The following is a 19,592-nucleotide window of genomic DNA, read 5'->3' as shown; positions in this document are numbered from 1 at the left end:
TAGGATTTTCTATTCCTTAACAATTATATCATAATCTGCATTTTATTAAACACGATTTTTTCTCCCTTAATGCCCATAGCAGCCAAGGCCTCAGTGGTATTTGCCACTTTGCAGCTTGGGATGATGCGTTGTCTTAAATGAAAATGATTTTGCGCCCGAAGACACGTTTTTTTTTTTTATATCATGGCAGGAAATGGGCAGATAGGAAATCATTATTTTTTATTTTTTTATTATTATTTTAACAACACAAACTCACAAAGCATATGACCAGATCATTGCTTTACATCAAATCATTTGTACATTTAGGTCATACGGTATTACTCATGATCTTTGGGAGGTTGTCTTTTTATTTTTTTTCCCCTTCATTTATACTCCTGCTGTTCTCAGACACACGCACACACTCTATCCAATTGTTCTTCCTACATACTTCCCCCCCCATACATGCACCCACACACACCTCACTCATTGGTCATCATACATGCTACAGTACCTTTCCTTGATAGCTGGTCGATCTCACGGCTCCACTCTTTATAAAGCTTCATAAATCGTTGTCCATACATTATCAAATTGTTTTTCTTTATTGCTGTCTTCCAACATTGTCCTTTCGATATTCAAATAATATTTCATTTATATTTTCAATATTTTTAAAGAGGCAGATCTTTCGTGTGAGCACAAACTCACGATTGCAAATTCTTGACATCCACTTCTCAATTTGGTTGCAAATTGCTCGAATTTTTCTGCAATACCAAAGGGCATGGGTGAGGGAGTCACTTTGTGTGCTACACTTTAAACATTTATCTGAAGAGTTACTATCAGATTTATGTATTTTATCTCTGCTATAGTATATTCGTGTCATTACTTTGAATTGAATTAATTGTAGGTTTTCATTTGTAGTGACCTTATTTATACTTTTCAAAATTTCAAGTACCTAAACATTTCCATATTTTTTAGTCCATATTTATCTTTTAGTTCCTTATATGAGCATATTGATCCTTGGTTTATGATATCTGCTCTTGTTTGGATTCCTAAGATCTTCCATGTTCCCCAACTAAGTTTTGTATTTTGAATCATTATAGAAGAGTTATTCCATATCTGTATATGTCTTGGAATTTCAATTCCATGTCCTATTTGCATTTAATGTACTGTTGATTATAAAGTTTGCAGTTATACACTTTTGATTGGAGAAAAGGTGGATAGGTAATTTTTGGGCATTAACTGATGATTTTCAATATCTATCCATGAGCTTTTGTTTGCATTATTTATTATATGGTCGATATAAAACATTTGAGCTGCACGGTGATAACATTCCAGACTGGGTAGATTTAAACCTCCCTCCTCCCATACAATAGCTTTCTCTTTAATCTGTGAGCTTTATTTGCCCAAATGAAGGACAATAAAATTGAATTAACCTCTTTAAAAAATACTTTTGGTGGAGTAATTGAAATAGTTTGGAATATATATAAAAATTTTGGCAGCCACATCATCTTAAACAAATGTATTCTACCAATTATATTTATTTTAAAATCCGACCGTTCTATTGATAATGCAAATAAAGATGGTGATAAAGGGTCTCCCTGGGATGTGCCTCTATTTAATGGAAATTAATCTGAGAGAATTCCGTTTGTATATACTTGTGCCATTGGTGACTTATAAATTGTTTTAACCATATTTATAAATTCTTCTGGGAAACTGTAAACTTCCAACACTTTAAATAGGTATGCTCTCTCAAGCCGATCGAAGGCTTTTTCTGCATCCACAGCCGTAAGTGTTTGCATATTGTGTTAATGACAAACAAGTCCTAGTATTGGTTCTTAAATCTCTATTCTGTATAAAACCAGACGGGATTTGATGGATGATCTCAGGTAGAATTTGAGTGAGTTTATTATTTATAACTTCAGTAATAATTTTTTTTATCACAATTAATTAGGCTAATAGGTCTATAGTCCGCAGGGGTATCACAATCTCTTCCTGGTTTTGGTATTACAGAGATAGTTGCTTGGTACATTGTTTGAGGCAGCGCATGTTCCTTTTGGGCCAAGTTCACTACTTCAATGAAAAGGGGCTCAATACTTGACAAAAATGTTGAATAGAATTCGATTGGAATATCATCCATTCCTGGAGCTTTTTTTAAAGGGGATGTTTTAATTGCAAATTTAATTTCCTCCCAAGTAATGTCTTACCTAAGTTGTTCCTTTTGTTTTGCTGTTAGATATTTTAAGTTAAGTGATTTAAGGAAGGGAGTGGGGTCTGATTCTTTTAATTCTGATGTATATAGATTCTCTTAGTACAATTTGAATTAATTATTAATCATCTGATTGTTTGAATAGACTAAATCTAATGTTTTATTTTTTATTAATATGGGTTGTCTCTTAACTACTTTTTTGACTAATGAGGCTAAATGTTTACCTGATTTATTAGCTGAGATATAATCAGGTTTATTTGAATTATGTCTAAAGTCATTAGCTTTTTGTAGTAACAAATTATCCAGATTTAATTTACTTTCTTTTTTTGTAATCAACTTTTTATTGATTTTAAACATTAATAACACAGGAACTAAACACAAACATTGAATACACACAACACCGCTACCCATCCCTCCCCCAAGAACACACAGAACCCCCATCACTCCCCCCTTCCTCCCCTCCTCCCCCTCCCCACTGAACACACAGAACACCCCCACATCCCTCCCCCCTTCCTCGCCTCCTACCCCTCCCCACGGGACACACAGTCATACCTTTTTACAGAATCAGAATCAAAACAATCAAATAGGACAATGTGATGTACAGGATTACAAACATACAGCGTAACACAGATGAACCTCAAAGGTCATGACAATAATGTTTTAACATCCTCTGCAGCTTTTTTCCACATCTGCAACGTTTGTGGCTTGGAATTATTAATGCGAGCTGATGACCACTCCAGGTAGATCACCTCGAGGAGAGCTTGTTGCTAATGTTTTATTGATAACTGATGTGGCGAAAGCCACCTTAAAACTATAATTTTTTTTCTGCAGTCATGCCAGCCAACCGGAGTTTACGTTCTACCTCAGCAATCTTGAACCTGGAGTCATCATTAAGGAGAAGAAGTGCCGGCTCCAGTGGGAGTTTCCTCCCTATCAGATCAGACACCTTATCCACAACTTTAACCCAGAACCTTTGCACATCTGGACACTCCCACAGGACATGCATCAATGTACCCATAACACCCTGATTACAGAATGTACAGTCAGGATTGGGAGCTAAGACCATTATATGTCTTTTACGTGGTGTTAAGTAGGTCCACTACAAAATTTGTAGTGGATTAATTGGTGATTTGGGTTTTTAGATGACCGAAAGACATTTTCCCACACAGTATCCAATCAATGGTCTCTGTTCCTAGATGCATATCTGCCTCCAAAGATCTGCGTTCGGGGATTCTGCAGGGATGTATGATAGGAGATTATTATAAATATAAGAGACTGTTTTCTTATGGGGAGCTTTCTCCATCAGTGATATTAAAGGGTGAATCCCCAAGTCACCTTGAGCGAATTAAGCGCTGACTTTACTCTAAAATAGAGGAACTGTGAGTTTCTTGAGATACCGAAATGGGACATTAGATCGGGAAAATCCAGAATTGCGTTTTGGCCCGAGATATCCCCCAATGTCCAAATGCCATGTTCAGCCCATAATTGTGAAATGAATGGTACGCCACCCGTCAATAAATTGTCGTTATGCCAAATAGGGGAGTGTTTATACCATTTTGATTTAAAACCCATATATTTCTCTACATTCACCCTAGTTTGTATTACATATGATATTATCGGGCCAAATTGAGAATAACATTTCTTATGTTTGAGTCCAAAGAAAGCCACATCCCGAAGTCTTAGAGGATGAACCAGCTCCTGTTCTAGTGTCTTCCAGGGGGAAGCTACCTCTGCATCAAACCAGTGTTTCAAGGAACGCAGCACAAACGCCCAATGATATAACTTAAAGTTTGGGCAAGCCCATCCACCCTGGGATTTATCTCGTTGTAATGTTGACCATTTGATGCAAGGTTTTTTCCCATTCCAAATGAACTTTTTAAGCTTTGAGTCAAGTTTCTGCCAAAACCCCACTGGGATTGATAAAGGGAGCATAGAACTTACAAACTTTATACGTGGGAGCACATTCATTTTGATTGTAGCCACACGGCAGGCATTGATGAAGGGAGCACTGCCCATCTCTCAAGGTCATCCTCAATTTTATTAAAATAGAAGAGTAATTATTTTTCGCTATTGCTGGATACAGGGACTGATTTCTATACCTAAATAAACTGCTTTTTGCGCCACCGGTATGCAGGATTGGATTTTTAATTTCTTCAGATCATCAACAATTGTAGGATCGACTTCGAGTAGTTAATCTTATAACCAGACATGCATCATGTACCCATAACACCCTGATTACAGAATGTACAGTCAGGATTGGGAGCTAAGACCATTATATGTCTTTTACATGGTGTTCAGTAGGTCCACTACAAAATTTGTAGTGGATTAATTGGTGATTTGGGTTTTTAGATGACCGAAAGACATTTTCCCACACAGTATCCAATCAATGGTCTCTGTTCCTAGATGCATATCTGCCTCCAAAGATCTGCGTTCGGGGATTCTGCAGGGATGTATGATAGGAGATTATTATAAATATAAGAGACTGTTTTCTTATGGGGAGCTTTCTCCATCAGTGATATTAAAGGGTGAATCCCCAAGTCACCTTGAGCGAATTAAGCGCTGACTTTACTCTAAAATAGAGGAACTGTGAGTTTCTTGAGATACCGAAATGGGACATTAGATCGGGAAAATCCAGAAAGTGTACCAAAGTGTTCTATGATTTCCAGCACACTTGGGAGAGACTGTTGTAGGTTGGAGAGATAAACAAGTGTGTCGTCAGCATACATTGAAATGGAGGGAGATGTGGAGCCAATCTGAATTGAAGCAACTAATGGGCTTTGTCGTATGTATTGGGCTAACGGTTCGAGTGATAAATTGAAAATGGCAGGAGATGCTGGGCAGCCCTGTCTAGAACCGCAACCTATACTAAAAAGATCAGAAAGCTGCCCAGCTGTGACAACCCTAGCAGAAGGATTAGAATATAAAACTTGTATCATTTTAATAAAATTTGGACCGAATTAAGTCCACCTGGCAAGTCCACCTGGCAAGCCTGTCTTTTTGGCATTAGTGATGACATGTAAAAGCCGGCGGACATTGTCTGATTTAAGGAAACCGGTTTGATCTGGATTGATTAAGTTCCCTACGACTTTGTCCTGATGCATAGCAATAACTTTGGAGTAAATTTTGATATAAGCGTTAATTAGCGATATAGGGCGGTAACTTGCACAGTTCTGGGGATCCTTGCCAGGTTTATAAAGCACTGAGATAAGTGCTGTGTTAAAATCTTTGTGGAAATGGCCCTTTCTTATAGCGGAATTAATAGTGTCTAACCAAATTGGACCTATAATATTCCATAGTTCTAAATATAGCTCAGCAGGGATCCCATCAATTCCTGGGGAGCGCCCCCTATTGGTTAATTTAACTGCTGTGTGTAGTTCATCTTAAGTTATTGGGGCATCCAGTTCCTTAGATTAATTGTCAGTTGTTAAGTTCAGCTTGTCAAAAAATGAATCAAATAATTCCGGTGAAAGTCTATCCTCTGAGGAGTTTAGATTCTTGAAAAATGACTTAAACACATTATTAATATCGGCTGTTTTGGTGTCCCTTCACCAGGCAGTTAATAGATGGGATGTTGAATTAGTTTTCTTGCCGTTGCAACGTTAAAGAAAGGAGACGACTTGGTTTACTGCTATCAGTATAATATCTATGTTTGGTGGTGTGCATAATAAATTCAACCCGCTGCCTAAGTATATCATCTAGCTCTGCCCTCTCTGACTTAAGCTTTGTTTCCACTTCATCCCTATAGTTGTCTTTAAGCTCTAAATTACTGCAAGCCTGTTCTAATTGGAAAATCTTTTGCAATCTACATTTTTTAAAATAAGATGAGAAACCAATCGCATTGTGGCGCAGAAAGCCCTTGAATGCTGACCATACAATTGCGTTATCCGAGACTAAATCTTTGTTAATATTAATAAATTCTACCCATTTGGTTTTAACTTGTGAGAGATATTTTCAATTTTTAAGAAGGGTTGTATTAAACCTCCACCTGGAAGGGGTACCTTGTAGGAAAACGAGATTAAATGAGGTTATTATTGCATTATGATCAGAGATATTACGAGGAAAGAATCGAACATCATCTACAGTTGGGATCAGGTTTGTTGTGGCTAGGATATAGTCTATTCTTGAGAACATTTTATGATATGGGGCGAAGAGATATATATATATATATATATATATAGAGCTATCCTGAGAGAGCTAAAAATATTGTTTAAGTCTCCCCCAAAAATGATCACTCCTGTTGAAGAGCTATCTAATACTGTTTGAAGTAAATGCAGCTTCAAATGCTTCACCCACCCAATGCCTCTTGAGTTGTTCAATTTGCCCAGGTTTAAAGTGGAGCTCCTGCATTAAGACAATGTCGGTGCACTGCTTCTGCAAATGTTGCATTACTTTTACTTTTTTTGGTACCTTCCTGTAAACCATTTACATTCCAAGTTGCTATTTGAAATGTGTTTGGAAGGGTTTTTATGGAGTTTTCCGTTTTATTATCCATAATCTATGGCGTAGTCCAAGGAAGCCTCAAAGAAGAACCCGACGAGATCACTCCAGCTATACTTAAGGAAAGCTAAGGCATAAAACACACTTACATGACCCTCCAACCACACACACATCCACACATACACACACACAGACAAACAAACATTAACCCCCTGATTTTCCCATATAAGAGCATGCTTTGCAAGAGCTATAACCCCTACTCACTTTGTTGCATGTTAACACCTTGGCTACTGTCTCAATTATAGTCCATCAATTTTCTAACTCAATGCCTGTAGGCTAAACACTTTTATTACAATGGGTCCTATTGAGGTCTCTTACCGACTGCTGTCTTCTTGGTCTCATTCATCTGTAGACAAGCTTCCCCCCTTAATTGTTGGGTATTTTTGTTTCAATTCCTTTTGGCCTCTTCCAGTGTCCCGAAGTTCACCACCGTTTCTCCGTCATCCACACAGAGAGTAGCTGGGCCTCGGAAAAATGTCTTAATCTTCTGTTGGTGTAGCTGCTCTCTCAGCGGCCAAAACGCAGCTCTCCTCACTTGAAATTGCGCTGACATGTCCGGAACCACTCTGAAGTCGTATCCATCTGATTTCTTCTTGGACTCCTTCAGGATTTCAAGTTTCTTCTGGAAATGATGCAGTTGAAGGTAATTGCTCGAGGGTGTTTGTGCGTCTCTTTCCTTGACCCGACGCGCTGAGCTCTTTCAAAGTCCTCCTTTTTTAAATCCAGGCTACATTTGTCCTCAAAAATGTCAATCAAAAAGGGGATCATTTGAGAATCTTTCTCCGCGTCTTCTGGTACATTCAGGAGTCACAGATTATTTTGCCGGTTTCGATTTTCGAGCTGGTCGCTGTACTCCATAGCCAGGTCTGCGCTTCAATGTCGACTTCATTGTCAGTTTTTCCGGTCAGCGTCTCCACGTTTTTATCCAGTGAGTTTACTCTCAGTAACATAGTGTCCAACAGTTGTTTCGTTGAAGTGTAACTCTCCAGTATTTTGTCCAATTTCGCATCCATCTCGTCAAGTCTAGTATTCATACTTGTGGTGATTATATGATTGTAACTAGTTGTTTGATTAATAATGAGTATGAATGCATAACAGTAAGTTAGGAACTATGGAAAATAATGTCAAAAGGTTAAACATGTTGACTAAGTTGGTGAGAAGGCACATATTACAACATTACACCAAAAAGGGAGTTGTGTGGCACAAACAGGATGTATCTGGTGAGGAGCAAAAGGGGAAGCTGTACGATGAACAGGACATACCCCGGGAGACACGGGGGATAAAAGACGCTGCACAGAGAGGATCGTGGTTAGTCCTCGGCCAGCTCTCGGGTTCAGGGCATGCTGATCGATCGACCAGAGTTGTAACTGTAACAGCGGTTTGCACACTTAAGAGATTAATAGAGATCAGAGAGACAAAGGGTGCACATAGACATACAAGGCAGCCTTTTCCGCGCAAGTGCTAACTCCCTAGTACCAGAGGCCTCTACCTCTGGGAAAAAGAAGGCAAAAGAAAAACATCTCAACAAGAGACCGAAAAACTGAAGCATGAGGTGGGAGCCAAAGAAAGGCAAAGAAACCCCCTCAAGAGCCCGGGGAAGACGACCACATTCCACTTCTGAACCCAGTGCCCCTGGAGACGTGCAAGATTGCCGTACAGGCAGGGTTCAGCACCTAACATTGGATTGGGAGCCCTTGGGATATCAACGGTGAGACCTGGCAGGGTAATACCCTCAGGCTAAAGGATCGGACCCTTTTAATGGAGAGCTGGTCCAGTACCACCTATACGGGGGTAACTCGGGATCTAACAATATCCAGTTCATACCTATTGAAAGATACTGCACTATTTCACGTTTTTCATCTGCAGAAAGAGCTTTCTTTCCCCCATATTGCATGAAGCCTGTGACTTGCTTAATAATGTGGAACAACATCCTTAAGTAGTTTCCCATTAATTTAAATAACAACAGTAGCAACAACTACACTAATAGTAGTGACTGATGATGATGAACATGAGGAAGATGAGGAAGATGATAACGACGACGACAACAACAATGGGGGGAAAATGAGCAGTGATAGTAGTATCAATAGTATATGTAGTAATAGTAGTAATAAAAATAATAACAATAATATCAGTGATATTAGCAATGGGAGTCAATGGCAGGAGGCTCCACCAGGATCTATGAGAACCTGCGAGAAGAGAAAGCACAAGAACTCTGGGGAAGAAGTGAAGTTAGTAACATGCATTAATGGAACATGAATGTGTGCAGAAAGAGAGAGGGAGGAAGAGAGGAGCTCAGTGCATCATGGGAAATCCGTGCTACAAACCACTGAAGAGGCACAGCTTGTGACTCTGAGCACCAGTTCTCGAACACACGCCACTCATATAACGTCCTAGTTCAAGAGGCCCTGGCGCACTAAATAGTGTCAATAACACTATGAGGGAGTCCAGCTATATTCAAGTTGAACCACTCACAGGCCAAGCCCATAGAGCTAGCCTCTCTGGGTGGAGGTGGAATATTCCCCCCCTTGCCTGCGACAGCAGGTCCCTGCGAAGTGGTAACGGCCACAGCAGGCCGGACAGAAGTTGAAAGATCTCCGCTAGCCAGTGCTTCCCTGGCCAACGTGGAGCTATCAGGATCATGCACACACCTTCTCCCTCACTCTGGCCAGAGTTGGCCAGCAGTTCCAGACAATTTATGTGGGTAGAATGCATGTGAAGGTCCCATCTCCCATTCACTGTTCTCCCCTCATCAATGGCACCCCAGCCCACCAGAGAGGCGTGTGTGGTGATCACTTTCCTTGCCAGAACAGGTCCCATGGTAACACCTTGAGTCAGGAAACCTGGGCTTTTTCACTGGCGAAATGCTAGAGAGCAGTCCGCTGAAACCCTCACCCGACAGTGGCCATTGTGGTAAGGATTCTGGACGGCTCTCATATCCAGCGTCCCAGTGGTATGGCCACTACATAGGAGGCCATCAGGCCCAACAGCCTCTAGCATTGTTTGAGGGTAATCGCGTTTCCCCTGCGTAACAGTGCTAGGCTTTTCAGCATAGTATCCACTCTCTCTGTGGATAAAAATGCCTTTTCGGGACCAGGAAATACCTTGAGTAGAAGCCGCTGTAGGACTCCTCTGGAGGGACAACTCTTATAGCTTCTTTCTCTCTCAAGGTGGAAATTTCTTCAGAGAGAATAATGGAGGACTCACCCGGATCATGAGAGTAGATTATTTCTATGAACTGTGGTGGAGCGATATTGAATTGAAGCCTGTAGCACTTCTCTATTGTTTTTAACATCCAGTTTGACCTGGTGCAGGCAGCCCAGTTCTCCAGGTGCAGAGTGTGACATGTTTATGGAGCCTATGCCCAAATATGTGGTTTTAGGTATGGTTTATCATGAAGCCACCACAGAAAGAAGAGACCTGTCGGCCTTCAATTTTGCCCACAACAGTGTGGAATATCTAGCCCTTTGTCAGGACGGTAGACAGGTCTTGGCTAAGGCTTTCCAGCCTTAAATAACTTCCCCTTTTAAATTCTATGCCCTGTTGCTCTTGGATAAGTTCTTCATGATGTACTTGGTATTCTTGCGGTCGCGTGGGGGAAGGAAACCTCACTCATTGTGTCATAGGGGGTTGGTCCGTTCCGTTTCAGGAAGATGATCATCATGCGGTTCAGTTTGCGGTCCAATCCTCTTGCCAGTGGGTATTACCCTACCAGGTTTCAGAAGAGGACTGTTTAAGCTGGTGGTGAGGAGACACGCCTAGCTTCTAACTGCCTTCATCCGGACGCCTACCCTGCTCACTCTAGTGCAGCACCTGACTGAATAGCCCCAGAGTCAAATACCACACTGGCCACGTCCGTTCATGGCAGCTCTCCTCTTATTGATCTGTGCACTTGGTAGTTGCTAGGATTATTTTTAGTGGCTTTTACAGTAAGCCGGAAGGGTCTGTTTAATTTTACTTTGGCTAGAGTAACCTGTTAGAACCTTCAAGATGTTTACCACACTACCTGATAATTATTGCGTGTAGAGATGACATGAATCCAATGTCCACAATTTATTCTTTAACTTCAGTTGTTATATTTTATTGCAAGATTTAGTAAGGGCTAGCATACAACGTTTATTGATTCAAAATAGATTATTCATATTCACTGATACAGATTAACTTCAAATCTGATATTAAAAATTTAATTAAATTTCAAACCCTGATGAGAAGGCTGTAGCTGAAAGGTTAAATATGTAATTTGAAGAAAAAGGGGGAAGGGGTGTACGGCCAATACAGTCCTTCCTAGCCTGCCGTTCTGTTGGTTGCTGTTGAAACTCCCGACCTAATCCAAAGTCCGCAAAGTCTCTGACCAGATCAGTCTCTGTTGGCAGGGTGAACAAAAGAGTGATCCTTGGAAATCAATTGGAATCCTAAAGCTGGGTGGAAATTGTAAAATTTTTGTTGCTCGACACTCTCATCTCGGCTGTAGGTTGTTGGATTCCTCTTTCTGCGATGTTGGGCTGTTCGTTTGCTCCGTCTTTCGTGTTGAAGTTTTAAGTTCAAAGATGCAATGCTCCAATGTGGTCGATCGATCAGCAAGTCTTGAACCCGAGAGCTGGCCGAGGACTAACCACGATCCCCCCTGTGTAGTCTTTATCCCCCTGGTCCCAGGGTGTTGTCCGGTTTGTGCCGCACAACTTCCCCTTTCTCTCCGCACTAGGTATGTGTGGACATGTCTGATTGCTATACGTGCCTTCTCACCACGTTACTCATTATTTCAACATGATTTGCCCTTCGAGCGTTACTTACCATAGTTCTAATTTACTGTTATACATTTCATATTTAGCGCGGTACAAACACTCAAAATATATATATATTTTTTTAAGTTTCAGCGACTTACCTGATGCTCTATTGCTAGTGCTGGCTGATTCTCTTAAGGGGGGGATTTCAGGGTATGTATTCGGATCGGGGTTAGGACGTTTAGGACGCCGCAAGCGGTGAATGAGTGGAGAGGCCTCTTCCTCTGCGATGTCATCTATCAACCTGTTGGATGCAGAAGGGTCTGGTCCGTGTATCTTTTGGTCATTGGATTTTCCTTTCAGAAATGGGTATTAAAAAACAGAAAACGAATGGTTATTTGATTTTCGTTTTAAAATACAAAAATTAAAATTGAAATACAAGGCGTTTTCCTTTTTCATGGTCAAAAAGGGATGAGCAAAATTTTAAAAATTATTCGATTTCCATTTTCTATTTCATATAACAAAAAAAAAAATCACTAGAAAACAGAAAAAGAAAGAAGGCCTGTTTTTTCATATTCTGAGACCAGATGTTGTCATTTTCAGGACGGTGCTGTGTAGAAGAAACAGTAGGTTAGTAGACTGCAGTCAAGCCAGCCGTTACTCCGATCTTTGTGGTCAAATCAGCCGCACTTAAATTTCGAGTGTAAGCATTTCCAGCATTATGGTTAATGTGGAGAAATGTATTTACTTCCGGTTTTCAAATTAAAGGTATTTAGAACAGTAAGCTATAATTCGAACCTACATTTAAAATGAAATATGTTACATTAAAGTGTTTCATGCGCCTCTGATGAATAAAAAACACAGTAAAGATATCAAGTATCTTTACTGCACCAGTGTGGAGAAATTCAAAAATAAAAGCCTAATATTTATGCCTCCGGAGATTGCATATTTGACCATATTTGAGGTACTGTAAAAACATATTGCTCTGTGTTTCCTGGCTACTGACTTTTACACATATGAAACTACAAGCTTACTTAATATCAAGCATTTTTACTGCACCAATTTGGAAAAATTCAACAAAAAAAGTCCCATATTTGTACCTCCAAGAGGCATATTTTCATATATTTGAGCTACTGTAAAAACACTTTGCTCAATAATTCCTGGCTATGGATGGTATATTTGACTTCTGCACATCTAAGACTACAAGTATGCTTAATATCAAGCATTTATACTGTACCAATTTGGAGAAATTCAACAATATAAGTCCATGTTTGTACCTCCAAGTGGTATTTTCATATATTTGAGCTACCTTAAAAACATATTGCTCAATAATTCCTGGCTATGGATGGTATATCTTACTTCTACACATCTTAGACTACAAGCATGCTTAATATCAAGCATTTTTACAGCACCAATTTGGAGAAATTTAAGAATAAAAGTCCCATATTTATACCTCCAGATTCCATATTTTCTTATATTTGAGCTACTGTAAAAACATATTGCTCAATATTTCCAGGATATGGGTGAAGCATTTTCATTATACTTCAATAATGATGCAGAAATCATGACAACATTTCACACAAATGTTTAATAATCTTATGAAAAAATGATAATATAAACACTAAAGACTAAACACAAAATCCTACACAATTCTAATTTGTTTACTTTTCACACAAGATGCAATTCCAGTCCACATTCTTCTTATTTTTCCAGCTCTGCTGTGTCCATTTGTAGGCACTGATTGTGGAACCACCTGCAACAGCTGTCACACTGAATCTGTCAAAGGGAAAAATAATTAGTTTTAACTTCAAAACACCATTGTACCTACTGTCTCTTCCTCATATATTATTTTTGATTTTGATTTGATGATTACGGCATCATGAAGATCAGATCACATTTCATGACAAATTTATTCAGAAAACCATGAAATTCCAAAAGGTTCACATACTTTTTCTTGCCACTGTATATAATTAATATAGCAGTATTTACCTGAAGAAAACGTCACAGAAAGCTGTAATCCTGATTGTTGATGTTGTTCATCTCTCCGTGAGTTAGACTCCCGCTCTAACAAGTCCGGTAGCAAAGTTTTTGGTTTAGGAGCAGTTATTGAATTAATATTCGGGGTAGAAATGCAACTAAACTCAGTAGCAGTGAAGAGCTACCTACCAAAACACCGGCAATGCTGAGGCAGAAGTGGGAGGGGCCGTAGCGTAAAATATGACTCCTTTAAATATGACAGTTAATATTTTTTTCTGCATTTCTTCAGCATCCCAGTCAACCCTGACAGTCAGTAGCGGTCAGTAGTGGTCAGCAGTGGTCAGCATTCTCCTTCAAAAGCAAGATGTTAACCGTTAGCCATTTATGCAATCTTTAATGCAGCATTAAAGAAATATTTTGAATCACTCAATCTAACAGCCATACAGCTAGCTTATCTAAACTGCAGCTTCTCTCTGAAAAGGTCATTTTTCTGGGTCATGTGATCACAGCAGAGAGCAAAACCCTCTCACCCAAACAAATTGAAGCAATTCAGACCATTCCACGGCCTGAAACAAAGAAACAGGTAATGTTTTTGGGAATGACATCCTACTGCAGACAGAGGATCCCAAATTGTGCTGAAATTGAGGCACCATTGGCATCAATGCATGATGGGAAAGGCCTTGCTGCAAAAGGCAAAGTCCAATGGACACCATGCCTATGTCAGAGGACACTCCTCTGACATAGGCCTACTAGACTGTAACAAGACATACACACAGACTGTTGACAAACAGGGATTGGTTGACTTCAGAACTAATCCAGGACCATGGGGGATGACAAAGACCCGTAACATACCTCTCAACAAAACTTGACTCTGTAGCAGCAAGACCTCCCAACTGCCATAGAGCAGTGGCAGCTGCCGAAAAGGCTGTGATAGCATTACGTGACATGTCTACTTGAACAAAAAATTCAAATTTTTCAAAAGCAATGTAATAAGATACTATATTGTTTTATTTTTTATTTTATTTGACTCTGCTATTTTTCTCCAAACTCCAGGTGATGGACAGCTGCATAAAGGTGTTGTAACCCAAACAAATTGCTATCTGAAAATGTAAAAAAAACTAGTGCTGACGTAGCTGCAAAGGCCGCAGCCGAACAATGTATTGCTTTGACTAACTTACCATTAACACCTACAGTTAATTTGCAGGAATTGCAGGCAACAGAGAAACTCCAGAGGAGAAGTGTGGCAAGTGCCATTTACCAAAATATCTATTTCCCTACTTGTGTCAACTAATCATAGGTTGACACGTGAAGGATCAAGTGTCAAAAGGGGTATAATGAGGGAAATACAGAAATATAGTTTCACAAAGGTTCTCTAATTTCTCCCATAAATTTTGCCAAAGCTGTGTTATTTGTGTATGTCTGACAAACTGATTTCATTGAACTAACACCTAGTAGGGGAAAGAAATATTGCCTCATCATTGTTGATATGTTTTTAAGATGCAACAGCAGTAGCAAAGGCCCTAATCAAAGAAAAAATGCAAAAATCAAGGGATAATCTTTCATAAGTTCAGCACTGAAAAGTTTTTTTTTTTTTTTTTTTGCAAAATGTTTGGACTTTATTGTTGCACTCATCCCCAATAACACTGCTCCTGATGGTAGCATCACTAAAGCCTTAGCTGGACTCACATCTCTGTCTGAAAACGCAGGCATAGATGATCCCGTCTCAGGGTGGATAGAATCCATGTTTGGCAAATACAAGGCCCTGATCACATCCCTGCTTATCTCATTGGCCACATTCACAGCAATCTTTGTTTGCTGTGGATGCTGTTACATCCTGTTGTACATTAAGTAGCGATGATGTGAAGATGTGTTGAAGAGAAGTCCGCTGACACCGTCTTGATTGTATATAAAGGTTTATTACAAAATGTCCAGCATCAATACAAGCACCGCGGAGCTTGGAGAGCATCCAGCCAAAACGAACAGCTCTGTCTATTATGCATCGGACATAGGTTTTTATAGGTCCGTTATTTACTCCAGAAGATAGTAAAGCAACATCTGGTTCTAATACAGATATGCAAGGTAAAAAGGGAAATCAGGGATTGGGGGTTTCAAGGGAGAGGTCAAGAGGCCATCGAGAGGCCCCTAACGTAAACATTCAAGAGTAAGAATTATGAACTACCTCATGAACTACTGATGTTGACAAAAAACTTTTAACCCTTCAGACACCACAATTCCCTGTCTTAGGACTTTAGTTAACAGACTAAATACCACTGCCCTCTCCGAGGAAAAGAATCCTTCCTCTCTGCCATATCAAATACCCCTATTGGCTGCAATAGATGGTATAGAGATTCAGCTCTAGAGGATGTCGTTGACTGGAAAAAGGAAGTTGAGGACCCTGTCATTTAGAGTCACACTTATAAAGTGCAAAAGGGAAGAGTGACAATTTTCCTGCCATTTCTACTTTTTACACTCCTCCATTTTTAACTTTTTCTATTTTTATGTACTTTTTTTAAGATCAATTGTATGTTTAAGTTCACACCTATAAGGGTGAAAGGAGGGACTGTTAGGGCTTAGTCATTTCAATATATTTTAATACACATAGATGTGAAAGCCTGTATTCGTTGAAGCTATTTCACACAAAGATAAAAAACACAGACACATATTCTCATCTCTGCTTGTGAGCTACACTAGCTACAAACACACCTGGCCATGGGAGGAAGAATGGGTTTCTCCAAGGTCGGAAGCACCCAGTTCTGACCGTCACTCTAGTTTCATAAATGATATTATAAGGGAGGAGAAGCAGGGTGGAATTACTAATTTTTCTTTAAGGGCGCTGTCTCCTCAGAATTGGTTGGGTCGTGTGCCAAGAGGCTGGGACCAGCCAGTGCACCAACAAGGAAGCACCAAGTCTAAACCACGGTTGTTTCCCATCATATAGTCCACTAATCACATTGCTTACTATAATCAAACATAACCTCATGACTCTTTTTGAGGCGAGGAAAGACAGAGTAACAGCACTCCGCTGACTGTGGCTTCTCAATCCAACAAGATCCTTGTAGAAGTATTATTTGAATTAGAGATGTTCCGATACCATTTTTTCCCTCCCGATACCGATTCCGATACCCGTGCTGTGGGTATCGGCCGATACCGAGTACCGATACCATTACCAGTGTGTTAAAAAACAAAGAAAAAAATCATACTACGTCTGCATGACTGTGATACAGGGGCGGACTGGGACAATAATTCAGGCCGGGAATTTTGATACCATCCCAGGCCACCACCACCCGTGTTGTCACCACTAGTGTTTAATGTCTGACCTGCTCCCTCACTGACAATCATGTCAGTTATTTTACAGCACTTCGATGCATCTGTGGCCAGTGCTTTTAGTTTTTTAAGCCTCTCCCTCTCTGCTCCACCTTTCCTCTTGGGCTGTCGATCTCGCTCCATTTTTCAAGCATGTAGAACTACAGGTGAGGGAGGAGGGGGGCCTGGGTGCACCTTGGTGTGTGTGTGTGCCTGCAGTGCTGTGACAGAGAGCCTCAGACAAAGAGAGGAGGGGGTGTGTTTGTGCCCAACGTTGCTGCTCAGTCTGCGTGAGCTTCAGCGAGGCAGATACCCTAATGAGCCGCACGACGGGTTGTTTATTTGAAAATCAAGCGCGACCCGAACCGAGCCTTTGTTGCTGGTGTTGAAATTTGCAACACTCGTGCCACCCCTCAAAGTTGCTTCTTTGCATATGTTGCATGTCGCCGTCTTACTGGTGGGAACATCCACTGTAAAGTACTGCCAAACCACCGACATGATGCGCTAACATTAGCTCCTTTTAACAGGTGTCAGGCGTCAGGTGATCAATTCTTCTTCGCCCCTCTAAAACAGCAGCTGCCGATGGCAGCACAGCGCAACTTTTTTAAGAGCGGCGGAGAAGAACTGTGTCAGAGCTAATGGAGCTAACCAGTAAATAGATTCCTATTTCTAATAAATTATGTGGTATCGGATCCAGTGGCGTGCACAGACTTTTTGAAGGGCAGAGGCGGAAAAAGGGCACATATAGCGCGTCCTCACCACTGTAGAGGGCACTTTAGACACGTTTTATTTGTTATACAAATGGCACATTATATAGCCTTAAAACAGACTAACTAGACAGACTACTCAGGTTAGTTTGCTGTTAGGATCAGCATCCACGAGAACTGTGTGGATTTCAAAGTTCTGGGGTCTTCCCCCAGAACATTTTCAATTAAGTAGATGCCATTTCCTGTATTCTAGTGGATTTTAATACCATATTAGCACCAGATAATCCAAACTGGTTCTGTGAGATATAGTTCTGGCTCAATATAGATCAACAAAGGGCCCAACATAAAAGTCATTGCAACAGTAATGTGTCATAGTATTTCTTGGTCCTAATAGTCTTCTGGAGTTTAATGTCTTTTCTTCACCCAAGAGGGCTCTGTGATAAAATCACACAGGGAACAATACACATTTAAACTATTTATTTGACAACTCAAAAGAAACAAACTATGATGAAGCATGAGAGAAGTGCTACTCCATTGACGCCTCCAAAATCATTGGTCTCCCCACTCCCAACCTCTCAGACCTGAACAATATAGACATTACACGTAGAGCACACAGTATAGCACACGACCCTAGCCACCCCCTCAACTTGTCTTCGAACTGCTGCCATCCCGACGCAGATACAGGACAGTGGCCTGTAAACGTGCTCGCTATGGCAGGAGCTTTGTACCTTCTGCCATAGCATCTTTAAACAATGCATCCCGTTAACAGACATGAGTTGGTGTACAAGACAGGGTGTGGTAAATGTGCTAAATGTACTGTATTAAGTGTTTACTCTTGTTGTTATGTTGCAGTGTTCATATGTGTTTTTCTCCGTATCTATGTATGCATGTACAGACTGCGGTGACAAATTTCCTGTGAAGGACAATAAGGTATATTATAAAGTATATTATTATTGCTGCAGATGGCAGGGATGAATCAAGTCTCAAGTCTTTGTGCCCATATGTGGCAAGTGGAACTAAAGTAAAATTCTTCATTTGGCCATCTGTTTGTATATGTCAATGACCTTGTTCTGGTCTTTGAGGATTGACCCAGTAGGTGTTGTCATTCTTTCCCTTGAATCTTCGGTGTAGCTCATGGGACAGCCTGTCAGGGAAGGAAAAGAACACCTTTCCCCGGTAGTGCTCTTCCAAGTCCTGGGCTTGGTAATCCTCTGTTGCTGATTTAGAGCTATACTTGTACTTTTGAGGTACCTTCCGGCGTCTGGCTTGTCCAGGTATTTCTTCTGGCACCTCAATGCCTGCTGCCTCGGCTTGCCTTTTTGCTTTTGTATAAAGGACCTCGAACTCCTCATCTGTCCTCATTGCCTTTATTCTTTGTATGACCCTTTCGATGATGGTGTATGATGCTGATAAGTCAAGGTTCTTTCTCTGAAGCGTAGCAGATGCAATGGCAGTCTCATTAAAGATGGGTGTGGTGATCTCCATGCACAGGATAAATTCAAAATCTATACTGCGCAGGAGCATCTGGGCATCACCTGCTGCAGAGTCTGGTGGGTCACTGTCAGCCATGTTCTGAAGAAGCTTCACCACTGCAGAAAGGACCTTTTTCAGGGATCTCAGAGCATCTTCTCTGCATGCCCACCTTGTGTCAGACAGCCTTTTCAGTTCACAGACTCTTTGACCCAGGTACATGGTTTGTTGGAGTGTCACAAATGCAGCATGGCGTTTTGGGGATCTGGCTAGGAAGGTGTAGAGACTCTCAACTAGATTGAAAAAACTAACAAAGGGCTGACTTGATTTGGCACTCTCCACCAAGACGAGGTTGAGACAGTGGGCATGGCAGTGCACGTATAAAGCTTTCTTGTTGTGGCTTTGAATTCGTGACTGCAGGCCGCTGTATCCTCCACTCATGTTAGCCTTGGTCCCTGATGTCTTCCACTTTTAATCCATTCTCCTCAAGGACTGTCATCACAACATCCTCCAATTCCTTTGCTGTCGTTCCGCTCACATCACACACCTGTAAAAATCTCTCCTTGATTTCCATTCGATGGACAAAACGACAACAAAGGACACTTGCTCAACATGAGAAACATCTGTTGTCTCATCCAAGAGAATGGAGAATGTTTTTGACTCATCCATCTCTTTGAGAATTTCTCCTCTGACATAGGTAGCAAGGGCACTGATTATGTCATTCTGTCCTGTTGGACA

General features: G+C 40.7%; 1 long non-coding RNA gene across 1 annotated transcript in view; it reads right to left on the bottom strand.

The window, feature by feature from the left end:
• The window catches only part of LOC127358565 (uncharacterized), a 31,043-nt gene that overhangs the window by 6,659 nt on the left and 4,792 nt on the right, over positions 1-19,592 (bottom strand). Inside the window, exons 3-5 of the long non-coding RNA XR_007882475.1 lie at positions 13,387-13,725; positions 13,063-13,173; positions 11,559-11,753 (exon numbers count right to left, since the gene is read on the bottom strand). This is a non-coding gene — a long non-coding RNA (uncharacterized LOC127358565). The remainder of the gene's footprint in view (positions 1-11,558; positions 11,754-13,062; positions 13,174-13,386; positions 13,726-19,592) is intronic.

The sequence above is a fragment of the Dicentrarchus labrax genome, unplaced genomic scaffold, assembly GCF_905237075.1.
Source record: "Dicentrarchus labrax unplaced genomic scaffold, dlabrax2021, whole genome shotgun sequence".
NCBI lineage: Eukaryota > Metazoa > Chordata > Actinopteri > Moronidae > Dicentrarchus > Dicentrarchus labrax.
Note: the sequence above shows the minus strand (reverse complement) of the source record. Positions and strands in the feature narration are given on the sequence as shown.